General features: G+C 41.5%; 1 long non-coding RNA gene across 4 annotated transcripts in view; it reads left to right on the top strand.

Moving 5' to 3' along the window:
• Positions 1-1,934: 1,934 nt before the first annotated feature.
• Positions 1,935-26,974, top strand: part of LOC135228663 (uncharacterized) — a 114,977-nt gene continuing 89,937 nt past the window's right edge. For 2 of the 4 annotated variants that reach the window (XR_010319446.1, XR_010319444.1), the window contains exon 1: positions 1,935-4,651. This is a non-coding gene — a long non-coding RNA (uncharacterized LOC135228663). Of the gene's footprint in view, positions 4,652-5,424; positions 11,642-26,974 lie in introns of those variants that run through there. The other 2 variants (XR_010319445.1, XR_010319443.1) reach the window with 2 other exon arrangements.

Here is a 26,974-nt window from a genome sequence, read left to right as displayed (position 1 = left end):
AACCTTATAACTGGAGGTAAGCAGTGAACGCCCTTTTGGACTTGGAAACTCCAACCACGTGAGCCTCACTGAAGGCTGGCTCAGCAGCACTGCCTGTTAACCTCATGTTCCACGTGGGAAGTAGTTCATTTGTAGTTGGAGACTTGTAATTAGGTCATAAGCATTGCTATCGATGAGGCAGTATGCCAGCAACCGGGTGGCATTGACGAGGCTTGGCTCCAGTGCTTATGATGTGTGGGGCTTAAAAATCACAACTCTGTTTTTTTTTTGCTGCCCCTTCTCCCCTGTGATGGGCTGATTTTCCCCAAGTCAAAGGCAAACACCATGGAGGAATTAAACAATAGCAATTATAGGGATGGGAAAAATGATACTGTAGTGATCCGACAACAGAGGGAAACGCAGGCACTTATAACAACTTTCCCTCATGTGCCTGTAATACTTTTACGACACCACACAGCAGTTTACTGGGCCACGGATGTTAGCACACTACACTGCTGGCAAGATAAGAATCGCCGGGCGGACTGCTGGTTCACTAAATACTGCGGAGTCCCTTTACAGTGCTGCCTCTGAGGGACAGGGCTGGCGCTCCCTTATGTGCACACCGAGAGGTATTGCGCTTTTACTGTGTGTAGTTGTTATGTTTCAGGGAACGTGATTTCACCACTGGTTTTGCCAATTTTTTTTTTTTTTTGCAATAGCAGGATTTTATTCTATTTCTGTTTTAGCACCACAATCTCATGCAATGACATTCACGTGGGAGGGGCAAGAAAGGAATGTAAAACAAGAATGAATGTCAGCCAAATCCAGGTTGCTCAGGATTTAAGTTATCATTCGGCACAAAGATTATCCTGGCCTCTTGCTTCTTCTCCTCATCTTTAGTGTTTCTTGTCCAAGGTAGATGCTTCCGCCGAGTAGCACAGTCCCGAAGAAGAGACAGTAAGATTTAATGAATTTCTTTTCACCTCGTGAGAAACGCTGCCTGAATGTTTTTATGATGCGTGTGCCTGTGTGTAGTAATAGTTGGGAGCTTTTGGACTTCTTTTTCTGAAGTCTCTGAATTAAAAAAAAAAAAAAAAAAATCTTCTAGAGAGATAGAAAAATGGGATGAATCTTATTATTTTCTCTCTTTTTTTTTAATTGTACTTTAGATGAAGGCTTACAGAACAAAGTAGTTTCTCATTAAACAGTTAGTACACATATTGTTTTATGACATTGGTTACCAACCCCACGACACGTCAACACTCTCTCTTCTCAACCTTGGGTTCCCTATTACCAGCTTTCCTGTTTCCTCCTGTCTTCTCGTCTTGCCCCTGGGCTGGTGTGCCCCTTTAGTCTCATTTTGTTTTATGGGCCTGTCTGATCTTTGGATGAAGGGTGAAACTCAGGAGTGACTTCACTACTGAGATGAAAATGTGTCCAGGGACCGTATTCCCAGGGTTTCTCCAGTCTCTGTCAGGCCAGCAAGTCTGGTCTTTCTTTTTGAATTAGAATTTTGTTCTACATTTTTCTCCAGCTATCTGGGACCCTCTATTGCGATCCCTGTCAGGGCAGTCCATGGTGGTAGCTGGGCACCACCTAGTTGTACTGAACTCAGCCTGGTGGAGGCCATGGTAGATGTGGCCCAGTAGTCCTTTGGGCTAATCTTTCCATTATATCTTTGGTTTTCTTCATTCTTCCTTGCTTCCAAAGGGGTGGGACCAATGGAGTATTCTAGATGACTGCTCACAGGCTTTTAAGACCCCAGACGCTATTTACCAAAGTAGAACGTAGAACATTTTCTTTATGAGCTATGTTATGACAATTGAGCTGGATGTTCCCTGAGACCATCGTCCCCAGAGCCTTCAACCCAGCAAGTTGGTCCCTCAGGGAGTTTGGATGTGTCTATGGAGCAGGAATTTTATTTTTGAGAAGAAAATCTCTTAATTTCTGAGGGTGAAATTAATGTGAGAAGCCAAATCCTGAATAATCCATAGCGTCCTCATTTTCTTTTTGACGATGTTGTGACTTCCTAACTATGCCTGTGCAAAAAAAGAAATTGTGCTGAAGAGCAAAAATTATTTGGTCCAGCCTTCAAACTGTCATTTACATTATTTTAAACAGTATATTTGGTTGAGGAAACCCTGGTGGTGCAGTGGTTAAGAGCTTGGCTGCTAACCAAAAGGTTGGCGGTTAGAATCTACCAGGCACCCCTTGGAAACCCTGTGGGCCAATGCTACTCTCTTCAACAGGGTTGCTATGAGTCAGAATTGACTTGATGGCAATGGGTTTGGTTTTTTCTTTTTTATATTTGGTTGAGTTGTTCATTTGTTTTTGCACTATCTACTTGGGGAGAAGTCTATATTTAACTAGATAAGACAGAAGGCACTGAGTTTATACAAAGGTTTAGAATTCAACCAATTGAACACTAGTCTCGATTTTACCAGTAATTCTGTTTTCAGTTTTTCAACCAAGTTTCAACTGGGTGTTGGGGCCATGTGGACTCTTTTTTGATGACACGAAGTGATATATGCACCAAGAACATTCCAAGTCTGAGTCCACTGGGTGTGAAAAGGGCAGAGTGCGCCAGTGCCTATGGTTGCAGGGAAAATCAGCCTGGCCTCTCACTTGGTACAGAGTAGACCAACCTATCAGTCAGTAGCACGGTTTCTTCTCACTTGGCTGTTTCGGTGCTGTTATTAGCACTGGCGTGGTCATCGTAGCATAGTTAACAGACTTACCTGGCAACCACCTCAGTTTTCATTTTCTTATTGAAGAGCCCTTGTGGCACACTGATTAAAGCAATTGACTGCTAACTGAAAGGTCAGTGGTTCAAAACCACCCGTCACTCCATGGGAGAAAGATGTGGCAGTCTGCTGCTATAGAGATTTACAGCCTTGGATACTCTATAGGGTTGCTATGAGTTGGAATCGACTGGACAACAATGGGTTAGTGGGTTTTATTGAGGCCTTGGCTTGGTCTCCTAGGAATGGCTCCTTTTAACCTAACGGACAAGGAAGTAGATGTGATAGTTGTTAAAAAATAAAAAAAAAGTACATTTTAATGGAAAAATGAGGTATTTTCCATTGTGGTAAAGTGTCTTTTTTTTTAAATCATAAAATTGCTCAAAAGAGGAAGCAAAAAGCGGAACATCTATTCATTTGTTTTAACTGGAGTCCGTAAAATGAGTTCTTGAGAAAGCTAGCAGGCATCTATTTTGAAGAATAATGATTTCTTTCTGGCATCCAAATATTGTATCATTTCCAGAGTATAATTAGCTCCCATAATGATCTGAATTTATAAATATGACTACACATAAAAAAAAAAAAAACCTAATAGCCACGTGAGGAGTTTCAACATGACAACATGAGAGCAATAGAGATAGAGAGAGAAAGTGAGAATGACTATCAGCAGATGTGATTGCTCAAATGACAGGATCAGAGCCTCTTAAGAGCAGGACAAGAGCTCGCCTTTGTGGCCAGGTAATTGATACCAGAAAGGTATTGTTTCAACAGGTAGGCGACCCAAGGTCATTTCTTAATAACAAGGCATTTCTTAGCAACTCTTGTAGTCCAGAAGTGGATATGGATGTTGGGGTACACTCATGCAAGAACATAGGATCAGATCAGACATGTTATTGAGAGAGATCTTCCATGTTCAGAATACTCCCTAGCTGAGAAAGTACTTTGACTACAGATTATAAATCATGTCTGTTCCACGCAGAGAGGACAGCTAAGCTTTGGGGCTACAAAATGTTGAAAACCACTGTATAGATGCCAGCTACAACATCCAACCACCAGTCTGCCACCAGCAATGTCAGAGAAAGCGGAAGGGAGGCAGACGTGGTCGATACCCAGCTGGAAATTATGGTACTACCAAGACTTCCAATGAGGTAAGTGGTTGGGGTGTGGGGCATTTGCTATGCTCTCCTTGAAGTTCCGTTCTGAGTTCTGCCAGACCTGGCTTGAGACCGTTTTTCTCTCTGAGCTAACTATCTAATATTATGGTGGCCATGGCAGTGTCACCAACCACAGCAAAGTGGCCAGTTTGAGAGTGAGAACCTTCCCTATCTAAAGGTTTCTGATTGTCAGGTCTCATCCTCTTTTCCTTTTCCCAAGCAGTTTCTTCTCTGAGTATGAATCTAAAGGTTTTCTAGGTTGTCCATAGTAATGAAGCATTGTTTGGAACTCCTTAAAAGAGCTGATGAAGACTGCAGTTGGCACTGGGAACCCACTCTTGAGTTGGTGGCCCCTGCTGGTAGTTTCTCCAAGTTCCACTCCAGGAAATTCTGAAGGAAAGCCCACTTATTAGATGCATTAAAAGTCATGTTACTCCAAAAATGAACTTGTCATGAGCATGCACACGTGGTAAGTGACATACATTGAGCCTCTTCTATGTGCTAGGTTCTTTTCACCATCTCATTTAATTCAAAAAACAGAAAGTCAAAGAATATATTGTTATCAGCGAGAATGTAAGCTCCGTGAGAGCAGGAACTTGGATTATTGAGTTCAATTACATATACTGAGCACTTGGCACATTTACCTTTACAGTGATTTAATAAACATTACCCTTCTGGATGAAGATCGAATATTCTACCAAGTTCATCCAGCTAGATCGTGGCAGAGGAGGGAATCAGCCTACTGCCCTGTGGAGGTTTCATGCTATGGCCGGCTAGGTAAGTAGAGGCTGTGTGCCCAGATTCCCCTTCCTTCTGAGCCCCACAGGTTAGGGTTGGACACATAAGAACTTTGTGTGAGGCTTGGAAGGCGTGCATGAAGCAGCAGTCACATGCTCAGAGGGCTGCTGTGAAAACTGTAATGCAGCTGCTGATCTGCGGGCCTCCCCTCGTTTGGTGATGAAGCAGCTGGACGCACAGCTTCTCCAGTTCCCAGTAGATCCCCTCCTTTAGGCTCTTAAGTCTAGGCCAGGAGCCTTGTTTGGCTTGGTGGCAAAGGGTGCCGGCTTCTTCTGAGTGTCAGCTGCATTGTAGAGGTTGGAGGCTGTGAGAGCCAAACGTGGGATCCGGTTTGTCTTTGGTCTCCATTACTTTGTGTCCAGCTTGTTAGCCTGATTGCTGGCCCTGCTGACATATAGGGACTGCAGATCCACTACCAGAGACAAAGGCAGCAACCTCCATACATTTCTCTACCAGCTCCCACATGTGTGTACGATCTGAACCCCTTATTCCCCATCACTCAGAGTGGCTCTGCTTGACCCATCAGTCCTTAGCTGTTAAACAGCCTGTCAAACCCCAACTCTCCACTACATGGCATTTGCTAGAAGAGTGTGGGAGTGAGAAGACTAGCTGGTTCCAATGGGATTTGAACTCTCTGGCTCTAGGTAAATGGAGGCTTTCCATAATCAAATGCTCAGAGGACAAAGGTAGGGGATATATTTGATACCAAATAGGGAGTTAAGATCTTTCAATGTTTTCATTTAATTCAACAGATTGTCAAAACAACAATAGCAACGAACAAAACCCCAATCCAGTTGGCATTGAGTCAGTTCTTACTCACGGCGCCCCCAGGTGTTTCACAGTGTAGAACTGTGCTCCACAGACTTTTCAATGGCTGTGATCGCAAAGCCTTTTCAATGGCTGTGACCGCAAGGCCCTTTCAATGGCTGTGACCGCAAGGCCCTTTCAATGGCTGTGACCGCAAGGCCCTTTCAATGGCTGTGACCGCAAGGCCTTTTCAATGGCTGTGATCGCAAGGCCTTTTCAATGGCTGTAGATCACAAGGCCTTTCTTCTGAGGTGGCTATGAGTGGATTACAAACTGCCAACCGTTCGCCTGATAGCTGAGCATTTGATGGTTTCTGTCGCCTAACAGACTGCAGAATGAGATAACTTCCTGGTTAATTATAGGTTTAAGATGGGCTTTAATGACCTGACAAAATAGGTTGATGAAAATATTTCAGTGGCCATTTGTGGACAATATAAAAATGATACTTTTCCGATTTCTGAATCCATGTTTTTAAATATCTTAGTCATAGGCTGCGTTTACATGTTGTCAAATTTCTGTGTGGAAAGCAAAATAATTTTCTTCTATTACCTAATATAACATCTGGAGGATAGTATTTCTCCACTTTTCTTTCATTTGGTGTCCTGTAGATCCACGCATCGACATGTATCTGTTTTTCCATACATTAAAAAAAGATACAGTTTTATTTTTTCAGTGCACTTTTTCTGGAAACCAATTTTGCAAGGTGCAAGCTATTTAGATGAAGTGCTCAAATCTTGGCTGTAAGAAAAGCTAAGCATAAGCAACCACCACTTACTTCAATCCCAACTGCAACGTTTCTGAGGTTTACCTTTTGCCATTTAGCACGTTCCTTTTGCTGTCTGCTTGCACACTATTTACCCTGGGACTTTCCTGGGTTTCTCTGTCTTCTGCTTTTGGGGTAATATTGGTTTAACCACGAGAAGAACAACATTAGAAAGACCCAATTTTTTTTACACGGGAGCAGGGCCTTCTCTGGGGTCCCTGCAATCCCCTATACTCACCCCCTTTTCATATGCGCATTGTCTGTCTTGAGTGAGAAAATGTGCCCCTTGTAGATCAGCCCTCCCTTGTTCTCTGTGGATGACGCTTGCAAGATAAAATACAGGACACCCTATTAAATTTGAATTTCCAATAAACAACAGCTAATTTTTCTTAGTATAAAAGAGTGAAGAAGAATTGATGCCTTTGAATTATGGTGTTGCTGAAGAATATTGAGTATACCATGGACTGCCAGAAGAACAAACAAATCTGTCTTGGAAGAAGTACAGCCAGAATATTCCTTAGAAGCAAAGATGGCAGACTTTGTCTCACATACTTTGGACATGTTATCAGGAGGGACTGGAGTAGGACATCATGCTTGGGAGCGTCAGTGAAAAAGAGGAAGACCCTCAAAGAGATGGCTTGACACAGTGGCTGCAACAATGGGCTCAAACATAGCAACGATTATGAGGATGGCACGGGACCTTGCAGTATTTCATTCTGTTGTAGGTAGGGTCACTATTAGTTGGAACTGATTCAACAGCACCTAACAACAACATGTCCCAAATATTGCATGGGAAATACTTATACTAAAAATATTTATTGTTTATCTGAAATTCAAATTTAACTACGCATCTGTGTTTTTATTTGCTAAATCTGGCAACCTTTTTATAGATGCTTCCTGCATCCCAAATCCCCAAAGTGTTTCACAGTCCAAATCCTGCATGTTGGTGAGACCACCAACAATATGCCAAGCTCTGGACAGCTTGCCAGAAGATTCCCCTTGGATTCTAGCATTTGGATGGGTTCCTTAGTTCCGCCACCAAAAAAAAAAAAAAAAAAATTAATATAACCCTTACATTAACAGAAGACAGAACGCTTATTTTCTTAACTGCATTGGCTATAAAGCTGAAGAATTTAAAACATCATACACGCAACAACCACCTTTCTGAAATGTAATGCTCTCTTGCAGACTTAACAAGAATCTTGAGCTCTTTCTGGGTTACACCACTTTTCTTCTATTTTCTTCCTCTTCTCTTCAAAGTTGCTAGTCCTCTTTTCTTTCAAAAGTAAGCCTTTTCTTTTCATATCTGAACTGGGCCTCACATTTGTACATGCAGATTTTGCGACTCAGAACTGGTCATTTGACCAGTTCCTGGTGTCGGTGGTATTCCTAGACTCAAGTGTAGGTTCTTTATTACCCAGATCATGCAATATTGAAAGAGAAAGAGATGCGCGAACAACCTGGGAAATAATGGTTTAAGAGCACTTATCGTAGAGAAGGATATGGACTTAGGCTTACGAGTGCTTTTTGAAATTATTTTGAAAATAATATTTATTAGGTTTTTCCTGATTCTAAGACTAGCACATGTTACAAAATTAACACATTGTTAAAAATCATGTAAAACCTATAAAAACTCAAAGACCAAAACAAAACAAAAATTACCCATAAGTCTGACATAGGGGTAACTGCAGTTAATATTTTCAGTGTGTATTTCTAATATTCTTCTATAAATGTATGCAATTTTGAACAAAAGTAATAAAAAAAAACCCTGCCATCGAGTCAATTCCAACTCATAGCAAATATGCCACACGAAATACTCTGTAAGTTTTTGTTGTTGTTATTTAACAATGGATTGTGAACATTTTTTTGGTGTCAAGTTTATTGTGTATCAGTAATTCTCAATTTTTAAGTTGCAGATCTCATTCAAGAAAGTAATCAAAGTTATGAACCGTTTTCCCAGGAAAACTGCTTATACAGGTACATAGAGAATTTTCCGTACTATTTCAGACCCTTAGAGTTCACATATTGACTCTATAGGTAAATATCACAACTGATTTTAAATAGTACCTGTACATGGAACATTTGAGACTCCAGTAAGAATTTATCTTATATAAGGTAACAGGACAACTAGACATTTGGTACTTTTGAGCCTTAGGTAAGGTTTTGCTATTGTTTTTGTTTTCTTAGAATCTAGGGTTAGGAGGCAGTCCAAGAAGGCAGAGTGGTCATATACTTCAAGTCATCCCTCTTACGACAAAGACCTGAAAAATACAAATGAATAGGATATATATGACAATTTAGGAACCCTAAGCATAAAAGGCCCTATAGGGTCACTATGTGTTGGAATCACTGGCAATGGGTTTTTATTTTTTTGGTCTTAAGCTCAAAGACAAGGCTGAAGAATTGAACTGAGAGGCAGGCAGATAGACAATTCAAAAACAGAAGAAATGGAGAATTACGGAGTGCTGGTATCCTGCTAGCTGAACTTGCACAGCACGGGCATATTGAGACAAGCAAGCAGAATTCTTAGCCAAAGTGCACTCTACCTGGTGCAGCTAAGCAGAAGCAACTCTGCATGTATTACCAGAGAAAACTCGGGGTGCTTCCAGCCCTGCAAAAGTTAAGTGTGTGCACCCAACCCACCACACTCTCCCCAGTCCTCTGTGCCAGAGCTCCATGGGCCTGAGGGGCACTTCCACCCTTCTCATCCATCTCTTCTCCCTTCTTGAGACTCAGTCATGAGGTGTTTAACACTTTCAGGCCCCCTAAGCCAGGAGCTACAGCCCAGTCTGGAGGCACCTGCCCCTTTGCTCAGCCACTAGTGCCAGGGGTCCACAGATTTACAGCACCTTCCACCCCCTTTGATCACAGCACAGCTCTTTCAGGCCAAGGCAGGCAGCATTGTCAGCTGAAGCCCACTTCACCAACTGCACCTAAGTGGGAATAGCTCTGCATGCAAGTCAGGAGCAAGACAGAGGACTTCCAGCCCTGTGAAAGTTAAGTACGGGCACCCTACGTGCTGTGCAAACACCAGCATCCCATGCCAGAGGTCTGTGGTTTGAGGGGTGCTCCCACCTGCCTCATCCATCCCCCCCAATCATGACTGCACCAATGCTGTGTCCCTAAGACAAGAGCTCAACCACCCGTGCTGGGGGCCTGAAGGCCGGCAGAGCTGCCCATTCCATCCAGCCACCAGCATGGGGGGCCTGAGGATCAGTGGTGCCACCTAGTCTCTCCAGCCAACAGCACTGGGTGCCTAAGGACTGGCTGCACAACCTCTCTCATGATGTGCTCTAGTGGAAAGGGGGCATGCCCTCTATCTGAACACCTTTTGGCAGGTGATGTTTCCCCTGCTTTGCCCCAACATTGCCCCTCCCCCCCAACAACCAGAAGTTTGTACCTACTCCAGACATCCGTGTGCAGCTCTGCCCAGCCAGGACTGTTGGTGAGTCTCTGCACCACCCACCCAGTGCCTCATGACCCAGTCACCTTCGCCCCAACCAACCCGCAAGCAGCAGAGTGCACACACAATACCAAACCCAATGACCAGGGAGAAAACCCCCTGCACCCATGACCAGGTGACCAGCAAGACAGATACATCACCTCACCAAAAATGCCACCTACGTCCTTAGTGGCCCCACAAAACCAACGAACAGAGACCCACATTCATAAACCCAGTCACTGCTGTACCCACCCAGGAGGTGAGGGTTTCAGTGGAACTGCATTAGCAAACAGAGTAGCACACATGCCCAGCTTACTTGGATATAACAAAACAAAACGAAACAAAAATTCAGGGCACAGAAAACAAACATACAATAAATAAATATAGTAACTTCTTGATGCCTCAGACACAACAGATGATATCAAATCACATAAAGAAGCAGGACAAGATGGCTCCAGCAAGAGACCAAAATAAAGAATCAGAAAACATTCTGGAGGAAGATAAGGAACTACCTGATAAAGAATTCAAAAGGCTAATATACAGACTGTCCAAGAGATCAAGAAAGAGATCAGAGAAAACACAGTAAAACCAAGGAAAACACAGACAAAACAATAGTAAAGTTCAGGAAAACAATACAAGAACAAAATGACAGAAACCATACAAAAACAGCAAGTAGAAATCCAAAAAGTTAACAATAAAATTTCAGAATTAGGCAACTCAATAAAAGGACATAAGTGTAGAATTGAGATAATAGAAGACAGAATTAGTGGAATTGAAGGTGAGTCTCTTGACACTAATTTGTTTGAGGAAAAATTAGAAAAAAGAATGAAGAAAAAATGAAGAAATTCTAAGAATTATGTGGGACATGATCAAGAGGAAAACTTATGTGTGACTGGAGTTCCAGAACAGGTGCAGGCAATGGAAACACAGAGAGAATTGTTGAAAACGTGCCAGCAGAAAACTTACCTAAAATGAAAGATGAGAAGCTATCCATCCAAGATCAGTGAACCCCACACAAGATAGACCCCAAAAGAGGTAACCAAGACATATTTTAATCAAACTTGCCAAAACCAAGGACAAAGAAAGAATCCTGAGAGTAGCTAGGGAAAAATGAAAAGTCACCTACAAAGGAGAACCAGTAAGATCAAACTCCGATTACTCAGCAGAAACCCTGCAGGCAAGAAGGCAATGGGGTAACATATATAAAGCCTTGAAGAAAAAAAAAATTGCCATCCAGGAATTATATATCCAGCAAAATTGTCTCTGAAGTACAATGATGATATTAGTACATTTCCAGGTAAACAGAAATTAAGGAGTTTATAAAAACCAGACCAAACTTACAAGAAATATTAAAGGTGGTCCTCTGGTTAGAGAACCAACAACATCAGACAACAACTCAAGATTAGGACCCAGGACAGATCAACCAGATACCAACCCAGATAAGGAATTCTCAAAAACTAAAACAAAGCTAAGAGACTGAAAATGAGAAATCAGAGATGTCAATATATAAATAATGAAAAGATCAAAACAAAAAAGAGAGAATAAAGGATGCAGTTATAAAACTTCCATATGGAGAGGAAGTTAAGGCGATATCAAGAAATCAAAGACTGGTTTAAACTTAGGAAAATAAACATAAATTTCAAGGTAACCACAAAAGAAGGTAACAAACCTAACCACCAAAATAAAAAAAGAAAAACGTAAAGATACAGTAAATGCAAAATCAACAATAACAGGAGAAATGAAAATCCCAAAACAAGAAGAGCTCAGCACAGAAAATTGAATGGAACAAAGAAACTGTCAACACCACAAAAAAAAAAGTACAACAAAATGACAGCAGTAAAGTCATACCTCTCAATATTTGCACTGAATGTAAATGGCTTAAGTGCACCAGTAAAGAGACAGAGAGTGGCAGAATGGATTTAAAAAAAAAAACAAAAAACCCACTATCTATCTATATGGTGTCTACAAGAGACACGCCTTAAACACAAACTCATAAACTAAAATTCAAAGGATGGAAAAAAGTATATCAAGCAAACAATAACCAAAAAAGTTCAGGAGTGGCACTACTAATCTCTGATAAAAGAGACTTTAAAGTAAAATCCACCATAAAGGATAAGGAAGGACCCTATGTAATGATTAGAGGGTCAATACTCGATGGCACTGGGTACACCATAAAAAATATATACACATCCAATGACAGGGCTCCAAAATACATAAAACAAACTCTAACGACATTGAAAAAAGAAATAAACAGTTTCACAATGATAGTAGGAAACTTCAAAACACCACTTTAGGCGAAGAACAGAACATCTAGAAAGAAACTCAATAAAGATACAGAAGATCTAAATACCACAATCAACCAACTCTACAAAGCAGACGTACACAGAACACTCCACCCAACAGCAGCGAAGTATATGTTCTTTTCCAATGCACATGGAATATTTTCCAGAACAGACACATTTTAGGCCACAAAATAAGCCTCAACAAAATTCAAAACATCAAAATAATACAAAGCATTTTCTCTGATCACAATGCCGTAAAAGTAGAAATCAAAAACAGGAATAGTAAGAGGAAAAACTCATATATACCTTGCTTAAAAACCATTGGGTTTTTGATGGAATAAAAAAATTAATAGAATCAAATGAGTATGAAAACACATCTTACAAAAACCTTTGGGACACAGCAAAAGAAGTGCTTACAGGCGAATTTATAGCAATAAATGCACACATCAAAAAAAGAAGAGAGGTCCAAAATCAAAATATTAACCCCTCAACTGGAACAAACAGAAAGACAGCCGCAAAAGAAGCCCTGTCACCAAAAGAAAGGAAATAATAAAGATTAGAGCAGAAAAAAACAAAAGAGAGAACAGAAAAACAACAGAAAGAATAAACAAGATCAAAAGTTTGTTCTTCGAAAGGGTCAACGAAATCAGCAAACCATTGGCCAAATTGACAAAAGAAAAGCAGGAGAGGAAGCAAATAACCCAAAAAAGAAATGGCATGGGTGATATCACAACAGAATTAAGTGAAATAAAAAGGATCATAACAGAATAATATGAAAAAATTGTACTCCAACAAATTTGAAAACCTAGAGGAAATGGACAAGTTTCTAGAAACACACTACCCACCTAAATGAACACAAACTGCGGTAGACAAACTAAACAGACCCATAACAAAAGAAGAGATTGAAGAGGTAGTTAAAAAAAAATTGCAACAACAACAACAAAAGCCCTGGCCTGGTTGGCTTCACTGGAGAACTCTACCAAACATTCAGAGCAGAGCTAATACCAATACTACTCAAACTATTTTGGAGCATAGAAAAGGAAGGAATACTCCTGAATTCATTCTATGAAGCCAGCATAACCGTGATACCAAAGCCAGGAAAAGACATCACAAAAAACAAAAACAAAGCAAACAAAAAAATCTACAGACCGATACCCCTCATGAATATAGATGCAAAAATTCTCAACAAAATTCTATCCGATGGAATTCAATAGCATATCAAAAAAATAATACAACGTGACCAAGTAGAATTCATACCAGGTATGCAAGGGTGGTTCATCATTAGAAAATCAATCAACATTACCCATGATATAAACAAAACAAAAGAATCACACGATCATCTCAACAGACACAGAAAAGCGTTTGGCGAACTCCAACACCGATTCCTGACAAAAATTCTTAGCAACAGATTTCACAAGCCTCTAAAACAAATCACAACACACAGGGGGAACGTGCTACTTAGTTCAGTCAAGGGTATGAGGCCAAACGGGCAATTCCCACCTAAAGGCAAGACGAGAAGGCAGGAAGGGACAAGAAAACTGGATGAATGGGCATGGGGAACCCGGGGTGGAAAGGCGGAGAGTGCTGACACAGTGCAGGGACTGCAGCCAACGTCACAAAACAATTTGAGCATATTTTTTTTTTATTGTGCTTTAAGTGAAAGTTTACAATTCAATTTCTCATACAAAAACTTATACACACTTTGTTATGTGTCCCTAGTTGCCATCCCTACTACATGACAGCACACTGCTCCTCTCCACCCGGTATTTCCCGTACTGATTCAACCAGCTTCTGTCCCCCTCTGTCTTCTCATCTCACCTCCAGACAGGAGCTCCCCACATAGTCTCCTGTGTCTACTTAGAAGCACGCTCCCAATGTGAGTACAAATTCTTAGATGAGAAACTAATTTACACTGTAAACTTTTACCTAAAGCACAATTTACAGAAGAAAAAAAGAATCTAGGCTCAAGTCATGGTTTAGAGGAACCATTAGCAAATTTGCATATTGTCCTTCTGTTTACATACCAGCTCTGAAGATCCTTGAGCTGGTGTATCGGCCCTTGGTTAGAAGCCAACAGCAGTCATGAAGGAGAAACGCAGCCTGGATTTCACAAGAACTTTGTCACAAGTCTCGTGTTTCCTGTAGGAAAGCTGAATTTGCCAGCGCATCAGCTGTGAGTAAGCCTGCACCTCTACACTCAGCACCAGGCTTTTGCTGAAGATAAAAATTCTCAGTGAAAAAAAAAAAAAAATTCATTTCTGCATGCTAGAGACATCGAGCCTCTCCAGTCTTCGGGCTATGTTTCTTCTGTGTATAACTTCCATTCTCCTTCTACAGTTAGGGAAGGGGATGGGGCAACCTGGGAGAGCAGGAGAAGGTGCAAGTCTCTGAATGAAGGTTGTTTGCTCCGCCTGGGATGGGCCGTAGAGGCATCTACAGCCCACAAAGGCAGGAGCAGGGCAGCTAATTTATTATATTAATACTAGAATAGTTACAGGTGCTGTTTATTGAGTATCTATTATGCCAGCCTTTGGGTTAGGGGCTTTTAATCAAATTAGTTAAAATTTTCACAACCCCTAGGAGAGGTAGTTATTGTTTTTCTCTCACATGGAAGAGGCAGTACAGTGCAGCAGTCAAGGGCATGGACTCTAGCACTACAAAATCTGGATTCACACCCGGTGGCCTTGTGACCTTGAGCAAGTTACTTAACTTTTTTTACTAATTGAATCGTGTCCTGCCCCCACCCTACCTAAAATATGTATTGGACTCCTAGCCCCTATACCTGTGGACGGAGCCCTGGGGGTGCAGTGGTTAAGAACTATGGCTGCTAACCAAAAGGTCGGCAGTTCAAATCCACCAGCTGCTCATTGGAAACCCTATGGGGCAGTTCTACTCTATTCTATAGGGTCACTATGAGTTGGAATGGACTTGACAGCAATGGATTTTTTATACCCTTGGATGCTATCTCTTTTGAGAATAGTGTTTCATTTGTTATGTTAGTAAGGTCATAGCAGTGGAGGGTGTGTTTTAAATCTAATCGCTTCTAAAAATATAGAGAACATGACATTTGCCAATTCAACTTTTTTGTGTACAATTCAATAAAACCAATTTGAGACATAAAAAGAGCAGATTAGGCACAGAGATAAGCAAGCACAAATGGGGCAAGATAGATGTCAGGTACAGATTATCAAAGAACCAAGCACTGCCAGCTACTAGGAGTTGAAGTAGAAATAGGCAAAGAAGGGCCTCCCCCTAGAGCTACCCTCCACATTTGTACTTCGAGCCTCCTGAACTGTGAGAACATAAATTTCTGTTTCTTAAAGCCACTCGCTTGTGGCAGCACCAAGAGACTAAGACAACCTCCTCGTGCCCCATTAGCCTCATCTTTAAGATGGAGGTGAAACAGGGCTGTGAACATGAAGCATTTAGAACACTGGAATACAGCAAGCACTGTGCAAGTTGCTTGCTGCTATTCCTATTGTCTTCAGCAGAGGAAACTAATGAGCTAAATGACTCCCCAAGGCTACACCGTAGGTGGCAGTGCGGGATGTGAATACAAGTTGGCTAGACTCTATCCTACAGACAGTTGTTGGGCACTGTCAAGTCAATCCTGACCCATAGCAACCCTGTGAGGTTTTTTTTTTTTTTAAATTCCATAATTTTTTTTTTTTTTAATTAAAGACAAAGGAGAGACTCAATGGATATTTCTCTGAGTAAAGAACAGTTAATGCTTGGATCACTGGGATCAATGCTGACATCTTTCAGTAAACATTTCCTTAAATAATAAACTTAGATTTTTCAGATACAGTAAATCCTCAAATATCTACCACCCTCAAAGATCCAATCTGCGTGGTAAACCTAGAAAGCCTGTGTTAGGTAGAACTAAATTCAAGTGAAATGGAATGTGTTCAAGCTTACAAGATGGTTGACTTGGAATGCCGTGTTAGGTGGTAAAGTAATAGAGAATGTTTGGGATGTTTCCGAAAAGTCAAGGGAGAACGATAAATGTAGTAAAGGAATGTTACTTCCATCCTATTTCAAAAATTAATTTTCCATAAAAGTCATCTGTGTTAAAGCTCCAAAGAGTCCATTTGGTACATTCAGCATAAAATTTTCTAATGGGCATGTGACTATAAAGTAATTAAATTTTAGTGATTCAGGAAACTGTCCATCAAGGCTATAAATCCTAGGAATAAACCAGAATCTTGTACATCAAATAGACATCTCAAAACTAACACGTCAAAAACCAAATTCTTTTGCTCTTTTTGAAGGTGTGCGGAACAAACTAGCTTCTCATTAAACAGTTAGCACACATATGGTTTCATGACATTGGTTAACAGCCCCACCACATGTGAACACTCTCCCTACTCAATCTTGGGTTCCCTAATACCAGCTTTCTTATTCCCTGTTGCCTTCTAGTCCTTGCCCCTGGGATGGTGTGCCCCTTTAGTCTTGTTTTATGGACCTGTCCAATCTTTGGCTGAAGGGTGAACCTCAGGAGTGGCCTCATTACTGAGCTGAAAGTGTGTCTAGGGGCCGAACTCTCTGGGTTTCTCCAGTCTCTGTTAGACCAGCAAGTCTGGTCTTTCTTTATGAGTTAGAATTTTGTTCTACATTTTTCTCCAGCTCTGTCTGGGACCCTCCATTGTGATCCCTGTCAGAACTGTCAGTGATGGTAGCCAGGTACCATCTAGTTGTACCGGACTCAGTCTGGTGGTGGCTGTGGTAGATGTGGTCCTTTAGTCCTTTGGACTAATCTTTCCATTGTGTCTTTGGTTTCCTTCATTATTCCTTGCTCTTGAATGGGTGAGACCAGTGGAGCTGCTCACAGGCTTTTAAGATCCCAGACGCTACTCACCAAAGCAGAATGTAGAACATTTTCTTTATGAACTATGTTATGCCAATTGAGCTAGATGTTCCCCAAGACCATGGTTCCCACAGCCCTCAGCCAAGCAATTTGGTCCCTCAGGGAGTTTGGATGTGTCTATGGAGCTTCCATGACCTTGCCTTAAACAAGTTAGGCTGGCTTCCCCAGTGTTGTGTGCTGTCTTACCCTTCACCAAAGTTACCACTTATCTATTTAGTGTTTTTCCCTCCCCACTCTTCCCCTCCCTCATAACCATCAAAGATTGTTTCTTTTTGTGTATAAATCTTTTCAATACAGTAGTGGTCTCATACAATATTTGTCCTTTCGTGATTGACTTATTTCACTCCGCATAATGCCCTCCAGATTCTTCCATGTTAGCAGATGCTTCACGGATTCATCCTTGTTCTTTATTGTTATGTAATTTTGTGTGTATGTAACAGTTTGTTTATCCACTCATCTGTTGATGGGCATCTAGGTTGTTTCCATCTTTTTGCTATTGTGAATAATGCTGCTATGAACATGGTGAACATGGGTGTGCATATGTCTATGTGTGTGATGACTTTTTTTTTTATAATTTCATGTGAAGACTCTTATTTCTCTAGGATATATTCCTAGGCATGGGATTGCTGAATCATATGGTATTTCCATTTCTAGCTTTCTAAGGAAGTGCCATATCATTTTCCAAAATGGTTGTATCATTTTGCATTCTCACCAACAGTGCATAAGAATTCCGATCTCCCCGCAGTCTCTCCAACATTTATTTCCTGTTTTTTTGATTCGTGCCAGTAATGCTAGGGTGAGGTGGTATCTCATCGTGGTTTTGATTTGCATTTCTCTAATGGCTAGTGATCACAAGCATTTTCTCCAGTGTCTGTTGGCCACTTGAATGTCTTCTTTGGTGAAGTGTCTGTTCATGACCCTATGAGGTTTTTGTTTGTTTGTTGTTAGTTTTTTTGAAGCAGGAATCTTATCCCTAAATATCTTCTTCAACCTGTTAGCAGACATTCTTCTATTAGAAAATCATTCCCTGAGTTCCTAAGAGTCCCCTTGCTATAACGCTCCCATCATGCTGTGTACCTCTTTTTCATAGCTTTCCTCACACTCTTGAAAGCCAGGCCTCTGCAGCCTGGAACCGGAAGTAGTAAGTTGTGAAGACATCAAGGGAGAAAAAAAAAAAGATTGAGATGGAGGTGGGGAATGGGTGACACGGATAGAAGGGGAAGCTGGAGAGAGAGACAAAGACATCTTGACAACTTAGTCAATTAATGACCCTGACCTGAGGTGTTCCTGGGACACCTACTTACCTTTGGAGGCATTATCTGAAGAATTACAGCAAAGGCCTACTACACTGCTGTTACTTGAGGCTGGAGACGGTGTCTTATTTCTTATTCGCGTTTCCCACAATGCCTGCCCCAATCAGTGTGTGTTGACTAAAGAATGAGTGTTGTTAATTGCAATATGATTGTAAATGCTATAGAAGTAGGCCTTTACCAAAATTCAGGGTTTTTTATTCCTTCAAAGCCCATCTCAAACCTAGTCTTCCCCAGTGACTTTGAGAAGCCCCAGCCAGATGATCCTTTCCTTTACCTACCTCATCCTCCTCAGCCACATTACTTGGTGGCCCTGTATCTGAGTACTATCTATCTCCCTCCTCCCACTAGATTATAGGCTCTTTGAGGGCAGGGCTGCCTCTGCTGGCCTTTAGATGCCTGATGTCCAATATGAAGTTGGTGCCCATTAACTTTGCAAAATGAACGTGGCCTGCTACCACCTACCCAGGGTTCTTGAGTCTACATCAATGTAAGACTCCATCGCTAGCCCCCATGGTGGTGGGAGTTGCCACATCCTTCAGAAATCTCCTGTTCGCACCAACAGTTCTGTGGTGGAGTCAGTGTTGCCAGAGGGTGCTGGTGATGTAAAAGGTGCCTGTTCTTTGCTACCAACAGTGACTTCAGCCATGGAATAAGTGGCTGGAAAATCCAGAGCCACACTTCTGCTCATGTCTTTAGCTGCCACGTAATGTCTTGGGTGGAATGCCCACAGAGCCTCCTCTGTCTGCCAGTAACAGAGTCACCGTAGCGCCTTCTGGAAGTATCCCTGGCTTTCCCACCTACACTGGGTAAGGAGTCGTGAGGCAGTATGGGGCCCACAGTACGAAAAATAAACAAAAACCCTGCTGCTGTCGAGTCGATTCCAACTCATGGTGACCCCATGTGTTACAAAGTAGAACTGCTCCATGGAGTTTTCTTGGCTATAATCTTTACAGAAGGAGATCACCAGGCCTTTCTTCCAAGGAGCCTCTGGGTAGACTTGAACCACCAACCTTTTGGCTTAGGGGCAAGGTTTCTGCTTAGTGTTCCCCAAAATACCCAGTATGGGAAGAGGTTCTCTATTTTTATTTAAATCAGTTGGGATTTGATATGGGTGTGGAAGAAAATCATGTTGGACAACCTTCTGTTTAGGATCTTGATACAAGGTACTGGGCCAGGCAGCTCCCAACTTTCCTTGCATAAACTTACAGTAGGTATTGTAGGTTGATAACTGTCCCTTCTCTTCAGTTATGGATTGAATCCTGTCCCCCCAAAATATGTTTTGTAAATCCTAACCTCTATGACTGTGGTTATAATCCCATTTGGGAACGTGTTTTCTTTGTTATGTTAATGAGACAGGATTCTTATAGGGTATATCTTAAATCAATCTCTTTTGAGATATAAAAGAGATTGAACAAGCAAATGAGAGAAGCAGAGATGGGGAAGAGAGACATCATGCCACATAAAGATCACCAAGGAGCCAAGGAAGAGAAGCTGAAAAGGCAAGAATCTTCCCCAAGAACCAACAAAAAGAGAAAGCCTTCCCCTAGAGCTGGCACCCTGAATTCAGGCTTCTCACCCCCTAAACTGTGAAAGAATAAATTTCTGCTTGTTAAAGTCACCCACTTGTAGTATTTCTGTTATAGTAGCAGCAGATAACTAAGATACCTTCCTTTAATGAGGGGGTAGGAGGAGAATAGAGCTGAGTAGTCATTATAACCATCTGGTAATTGTTTCATGATTTGGTCAAGTTAAAGTTTTGGGAAAGCCTTCCTTCAGTCTCAGTTAACATATTTTGAATCACCGTTGCCTTGACATTTGCTCTGGGCCCTCTAGCTTCTCATTGTGATTTCTGGAGTTATCCTACCCATCCTGGGCTTGCTGAGAAGTTCACCTGGCAGGATGGATCACTGCCACTGCCACTCTTTCATGAGAAAGGCGGCCCCAGTAGCTTCAAAGCTGCAGAAGAAGACTGCCCAGATGTGGAGAAGAAAGAGAACTTAGACTTTATTTTGCCATACATTTTGACTTTATTTTACATGAGCTTTCCAGGAAGAATAGGCCAGTAGTGATCTTCGTAGCGCCGAGAGGTTCTCTTCTAAATTAGACACATAGTTGATGGCTATGGTTGGGCAGTAACGGAAGCCTGTTGTTTATGAGAAAGAATTGTTTGAACAGCAACACAGCTAGCCTGTCTGCAATAATCTGTTTGTGAACTTCAGCTCATATATTGAAAGAGCAGACACGAAACGAAGGAGAAGTTTATGAACTTATAAAACGAGTACATTAATGGATTTCATGCAGCAAGGGGGTGTTTTGTTTTGTTGTTTTGCTTGAGCACCTACTGTATATTTAGCTTGCTGTAGGCTGATGTAGGGGCACAGTGGCAACTAAGACACTGTCTCTACACTCAAAATGCTTACAGTCTAGTTGGGGAGCTAAGGTTTGTGATAAAACATTTATATAACATTATAAGAAGTATAGAAAATTAAAATATACTCAAAATGACTTGCAAAAATGTCTCCTGAGGAAACCTTTTAATTAATACTTGGTAAAAGCTCATTAAAGTGACAGAATTTTTGGATGCTTTACTTCCTTCTTTGTGTTTTTATGTATTTTCGCTTGGAAAATTATTAAAAAATTGAGTCCTCAGCACATCAACCCAATTTAAATACAGGTAATAGTGATAAGGAAACCCTGGTGACATAGTGGTTAAGTGCTATGGCTGAGAACCAAAGGGTTGGCAGTTTGAATCCACCAGGTGCATCTTGGAAACTCTATGGGGCAGTTCTACTCTGTCCTATAGGGTCGCTATGAGTAGGAATTGACTCGACGGCACGGGGTTTGTTTTTTTTGGCTTGGTTAATAGTAATAATATAAGCAATACACCTCCTAGTGCCAAAATAGCTCTTTCAGAAAGGTTCGAGAAGGAACAGGATACCATGGGCTGATGAAGCTGGGGAAGTCTCCTGTGATGGCTCTGGACCAAGTCCTTGAAGGAAGGGCAGATGAGAACCATTAGTGGTAAGAAAAGGGTTTGAGGAGAAATAACTGACAGGCAAAGGCAGGATTAGAATTTAAGCGCTGTTCTCAAAAGACCATCAGCAGTAGTGACCGATTTTTTATTTATTTTTTTTCTTTTTACTGTTATTCTCAAAACAAATGTCTTTTTTTTGAGGGCATGAAAGGGGAGAAAGAAAATCTTGAGGTTGGAAAATAAACAAGAGCACATTCTTGTGGGTAAAAAAGTATATAAAAAGCTAATTTTCCTGGCAGGAGAGATTTTTGAAATTAATTCTTGGCCATACCGAGGTAAATCTTGTGAAACTCGACCTGCTCAGGTGGCAAAATTGACCTCTGAGGGATAATGGGAGAAATACTCTTCAGGTTTACCATGGCCTCTGCTTCTCTGCCCCTTTCTGACTTTGGTGCTCTTGAGTCTGGAGGGTAACCATCTGGGGCTTTGGAGTTTGTGTAGTGATTTTTCCCCCCAGGACTGGCTACATAGGACTTTGCCAGTGGCAGCAGGTCTTGCTGTTAGTCCACGGACAGGCAAGGACAGGCCAGTCTCCACTTTCTAGAAGGGCTGTGCTTTTGCATAGGTTTTTAGAATGCAAACCTCCTCTTTTCTAATCTTTGGTCTTCAGATGGTAGGGCTGGGAGAGTGAAAGTGGTGGATGTTTCCCCACTTCATACCCGTAGCCTCCTCCTTGACAGTGTGATTGAGCCTTGGGTCCTCTCTCTCTCTCTCCTCTTCTCTCCTCTCCTTAAGTCTGATAGAGATGTTAGGTAACCCGTCATCAGGAGAGCTTGTGTTGGGCCATGTCTGTCCACGTACCACAGATCACAGGAAAAAGCCCATAATGAAATGAAGGCATTGGATTCAATAACAGCTTGACATTTGCTCCAAATTCTGAAGGCATTGCTCTCTGTCTTGCTTTCCGGCATTCAAAGATGCTACTGGAAAAAAAAAAAGTCAGAATCCTGGGTGGTACAAACAGTTAACATTCTCAACTGCTAACTGAAAGGTTGGAGATTTGAGTCTACTTAGAGGCACCTTGGAAGAAAGGACTGGCAATCTATTTCTGGGAAAAATCCGTCATTGAAAACCTGTGGAGTAGTTCTACTCTGACACACGTAGGGTCACCATGAGTTGGGATCAACTTAATGCCAACTACTTTTACTGGTATTAAAAAGTTGATAGCCCCACTTTGAAATGTGGTGCCTGGGGTCTTAAATGCTAACAAGCGGCCATCTAAGATGCATCAATTGGTCTCAACCCATCTGGATCAAAGGAGAATGAAGAACACCAAGGTCACACGATAACTATGAGCCCAAGAGACAGAAGGGCCACATGAACCAGAGACTTACATCATCCTGAGACCAGAAGAACTAGATGCTGCTCGGCCATAACCGATGACTGCCCTGACAGGAAACACAACAGAGAACCCCTGAGGGAGCAGGAGATCAGTGAGATGCAGACCCCAAATTCTCATAAAAAGACCAGACTTAATGGTCTGACTGAGACTAGAGGAATCCTGGCGGTCATGGTCCCCAGACCTTCTGTTGGCCCAGGACAGGAACCATTCCCGAAGACAACTCATGAGACATGGAAGGGACTGGACAATGGGTTGGAGAGAGATACTGACGAAGAGTGAGCTACTTGTATCAGGTGGACACTTGAGACTGTGTTGGCATCTCCTGTCTGGAGGGGAGATAGGAGGGTAGAGAGGGTTAGAAACTGGCAAAATTGTCACGAAAGGAGAGACTGGAAGGAGGGAGTGGGCTGACTCATTAGGGGGAGAGTAAGTGGGAGTATGGAGTAAGGTGTATATAAGCTTATATGTGACAGACTGACTTGATTTGTAAACGTTCACTTAAAGCTCAATAAAAAATTATTAAAAAAAAAGCTGATAGCATTCTAATTTCCAATTTGTTGTATAGCTTCCAATCTGTTGTATGGTAATTGTTGTCTAAAAAATGAAACAAAACAAAACAAAAAACCAGACCCATTGCCATCAAGTCATTTCCAACTCATAACGGCCCTATAGGGCACGGTAGAACTGCCCCATAGAGTTTCCAAGGAGCAGCTGGTGGATTCGAACAGTTAACCTTTTGGTTAGCAGCCAAACTTTTAACCGTGCACTACCAGGGCTGTTGTCTGCTCTCTGGTTATTTTTAGGATCTTCTCTTGTACCCTGATATTCTAAACTTTTATGGTGACTTTTTTGAGTGGTTAGCTTTTCATTCATTTATCAAGCTCTTCAATCTGGATACTCAGTACTGCAGTTCTGCGATATTTTCCCATGTTATTATTATTATTATTGACAATTTAGTCCACCCTGTTTCTTGCGTTCTTGTGGGAACTTCAAATAGTTGGATGTTGAACCTCCGAATCAATCATCTGTTTGTCTTATCCTTTATCCCCTATTGGTTTTCTGTCTCTTGGTTTTACTTCTGGAAGGGTTTCTTTATTCTTTAACTCCTGTTGAATATTTGTCTACTTTTGCAGCAATATTGCTTATTTCCCAAAGGTTCTTTCTTCTGTTCTGAATATTCCTTTTTGCATAGTATCCTGTTTCTATTTTATGAGTGTAATATCTTTTCCAATCACTCTGAGTTATTAACAATAGGTTTTTGAAGCTTTTTTTGTGCTAATTGCTGTGGTGCAATGAATCATTTTTATATGGTGTTTCTAGGCATGGTCTGGTGTTGTTATTGTTGTTAGGTGCTGTCATGTTGGTTCTGACTCATAGTGACTCTGTTCAACAGAATGAAATACTGCCTTGTCCTGTGCCATCCTCATAATCATTGCTATGTTTAAGCCCATTGTTACAGCCATTGTGTCAATCCATCTCCTTGAGGGTCTTCCTCTCTTTCCCTGACCCTCTACTTTACCAAACACGATGTCCTTCTCCAGGGACTGGTTCTTCCTGAGAACATGTCCAAAGTTCATGAGATGAAGCCTCACCATCCTAGCATCTAAGGAGCATTCTGGCTGTACTTCTTCTAAGACAGATTTGCTCATTCTTCTGGCAGCCCATGGGGTATTCGATATTCTTCACCAACACAAAAATCCAAAGGCACTGATTCTTCTTAGGCCTTCCTTATTCTTTGTTCAGCTTTCACATGTGTATGAGGTGATTGAAAATACCATGGCTTGAGTCAGGAGCACCTTAGTCCTCAAAGTGACACCTTTGCTTTTGAACACTTTAAAGAGGTATTTTGCAGCAGATTTGCCCAATGCAATACATAGTTTGATTTCCGGACTGCTGCTTCCATGGACATTGATTGTGGATCCAAGTAAAATAAAATCCTTGACAACTTCAATCTTTTCTCTGTTTATCATGACGTTGCTTACTGGTCCAGTTGTGAGAATTTTTGTTTTCTTTATGTTGAAGTGTAACCCACACTGAAAGCCCTGGTCTTTGGTCTTCATCAGTAAGCGCTTCAAGCCCTCTTCACTTTCAGCCAGCAAAGTTGTGTCACCTGCTTGTCTCAGGTTGCTAGTGAATCTTTCTCCAATCCTAATGTCCCATTCTCCTTCATACAGTCCAGCTTCTCAGATTATTTGGTCAGCATACAGATTGAATAAGTATGGTGAAAGGATATAATCCTGACACACGCCTTTCCTGACTTTAAACCACTCGGTATCCGCCCCCCACCACTTCTGTTTCAACAACTGTCTCTTGGTCTACGTACAGGTTCCGCATGAGCACAATTGAGTGTTTTGGAATTCCCATTCTTTGAAATGTTGTCCGTAATTTGTTAGGATCCACACAGCTGAATGCCTTTGCATAGTCATTAAAACATAGGTAAACATCTTTCTGGCATTCTCTGCTTTCAGCCAAGATTCATCTCACATCAGCAATGATATACCTTGTTCCACATCCTCTTCTGAATCTGTCTTGAATTTCTGGCATGAATATGGATCTCTTCCAGTCTGTTGGCCAGGTAGCTGTTGTCTCAATTTCTTGGCGTAGATGAGTGAGGGAGCACTTCCAGCACTGCATCCATTTGTTGAAACATCTCATTTGGTATTCCTTCAGTTTCCGGAGTCTCTTTTTTTTACCAATGCCTTCAGGGCAGCTTGGACTCCTTCCTTCAATATCATCATTTCTTAATTACGTGCTACCTCCTGAAACTACTGAATGTCGACCAATTATTTTTGGCACGGTGCCTCTGTGTATTCCTTTTTGAAGAACAGGCATGGGTAATTTGGGGAAGCGTAAGCAGTTCCCTTTTAAGAATTTGTTATTATTGTTTACTGTTTGCCTTCTACAAATAACGATAATGACTCTCACTTTGCCAACACTGTGTAAGTGTCTTGTGTGTCCGGCTGGATCACAGATGAATGTAGCCCGCATAGAATGACAGATGCCAGTGGGTGTACATGCCTCGTTCTTAGCAGTCTTATGACTGCCTGGAAGTTTGAGGCACAGCCTGTCTGTGTGTACAGATAGACAGACTGGCAGACACCTGCTTTCTTCATATTCCTTCCACATGTCTGTTTTCCTTTTGTTTGCATTTTTCTTGGTAGAGGTTTTCTCGAATGTGTAGTAACCTTCAGCTGTCCAATCATATTTAAGTTTGAGCCCATATAAATCTTAATGGAACCTCTATAAATGAGTCTTGTCAACCAGTTGGTGTCACTGTAGATTTTGTCACTGTTGGATGATCAGGTGAGTCAGTATTTCTCCCTCCACACAATCTTCTCTTAGTATCTAGAGGTCTATTGTCTGAATCCTTTTGATTTACTCAGAGAAGAATCTCTAATCTCTTGCCAGGGAGGCGTGGGTGGTAAGGTGTACACTGAGCCGCTGGCATTCTGTAAGAAGGGAAAAGGCAATGGCCGAGGGTCCTTTGGGTCTGCATGTGCACTTCCACTTCATTCCTTCTGTTTTGTGTCCTAAGTTTCTCCCACATCCTCATCTAGACCTGGTGTCCCCAGATCTGGAACCTCTCTGATTTGATTTTAAAAAAAAATTTAGCCAGTGACTAAAACATAACTCTTCTAGGGCGAGAGGAGGTGTGGTGGAGGTGAGGGCTAGCCACCTAGTTGTGTGGGGATGGAGAAGCAGACATGGTGGAGCTAAAAGTCTGTATACACACTTTTAAATCATCCCCTGTTTTTAGGACCATGCCTTCCATACCTACTTGAGCCTGGTGCCTCTAAGAGTTGAGCCTTTCAAGGGTATTGGGTTCGGTCCTTCTCAGGACCCCCTTCTTCAATTAAGTTGTACCTTTGTGTTTTCTGCCAAGTCAGCTATTGCTTTGCTCCATGCTTTCTTCTTCCAAAATGTTGTTGAAATCTCTCATATGCTAATGTCTTCTCTCAAGTTCTATTTGACCTTTTGGGGTAGCAGTTTGTTCCCCCTTGACTATCATTTTGGTAGGTTTTTGGAGGAAGAGTTGATTAAACTTAGTTACTTCATCATTGTTAAGCAAAAGTCTGTCTGCCGCACTAAGCCTGCAACGAAATCTGTTTAAGATGAAAACAATCCTTGTAGGGAACAGTTTTACAAAAACATTTATTGCTTATAAGATTGGAAAATAGTCAGTACTACCTATCTTTATGTCTTAGGAAACAACTATATTGTACTCAGAAGATAGTTTTCATTCTTCTTTTTGTGCTTACATTGTACTTCGTACATAATTTTATCTTAGAACCTGGTATAACTTTTTTGCATTCTTTTATTTCTCTGGCTTCGCTTCTTATGTCCTCCAAACCTAGTATGTATGTGTGTCTTGCAAGCACCCAGCACAGTGCTCAGTACATAGTAAACGCCAATAAATCTCTGTTGAAAGAATGACTATTAACATTTTGTTAG

This window comes from Loxodonta africana, chromosome 25 (assembly GCF_030014295.1).
Source record: "Loxodonta africana isolate mLoxAfr1 chromosome 25, mLoxAfr1.hap2, whole genome shotgun sequence".
In the NCBI taxonomy this organism is placed as follows: Eukaryota; Metazoa; Chordata; class Mammalia; order Proboscidea; family Elephantidae; genus Loxodonta; species Loxodonta africana.
The sequence above is the reverse complement of the archived record's forward strand: the minus strand, read 5'-3'. Positions and strand labels throughout refer to the sequence as shown.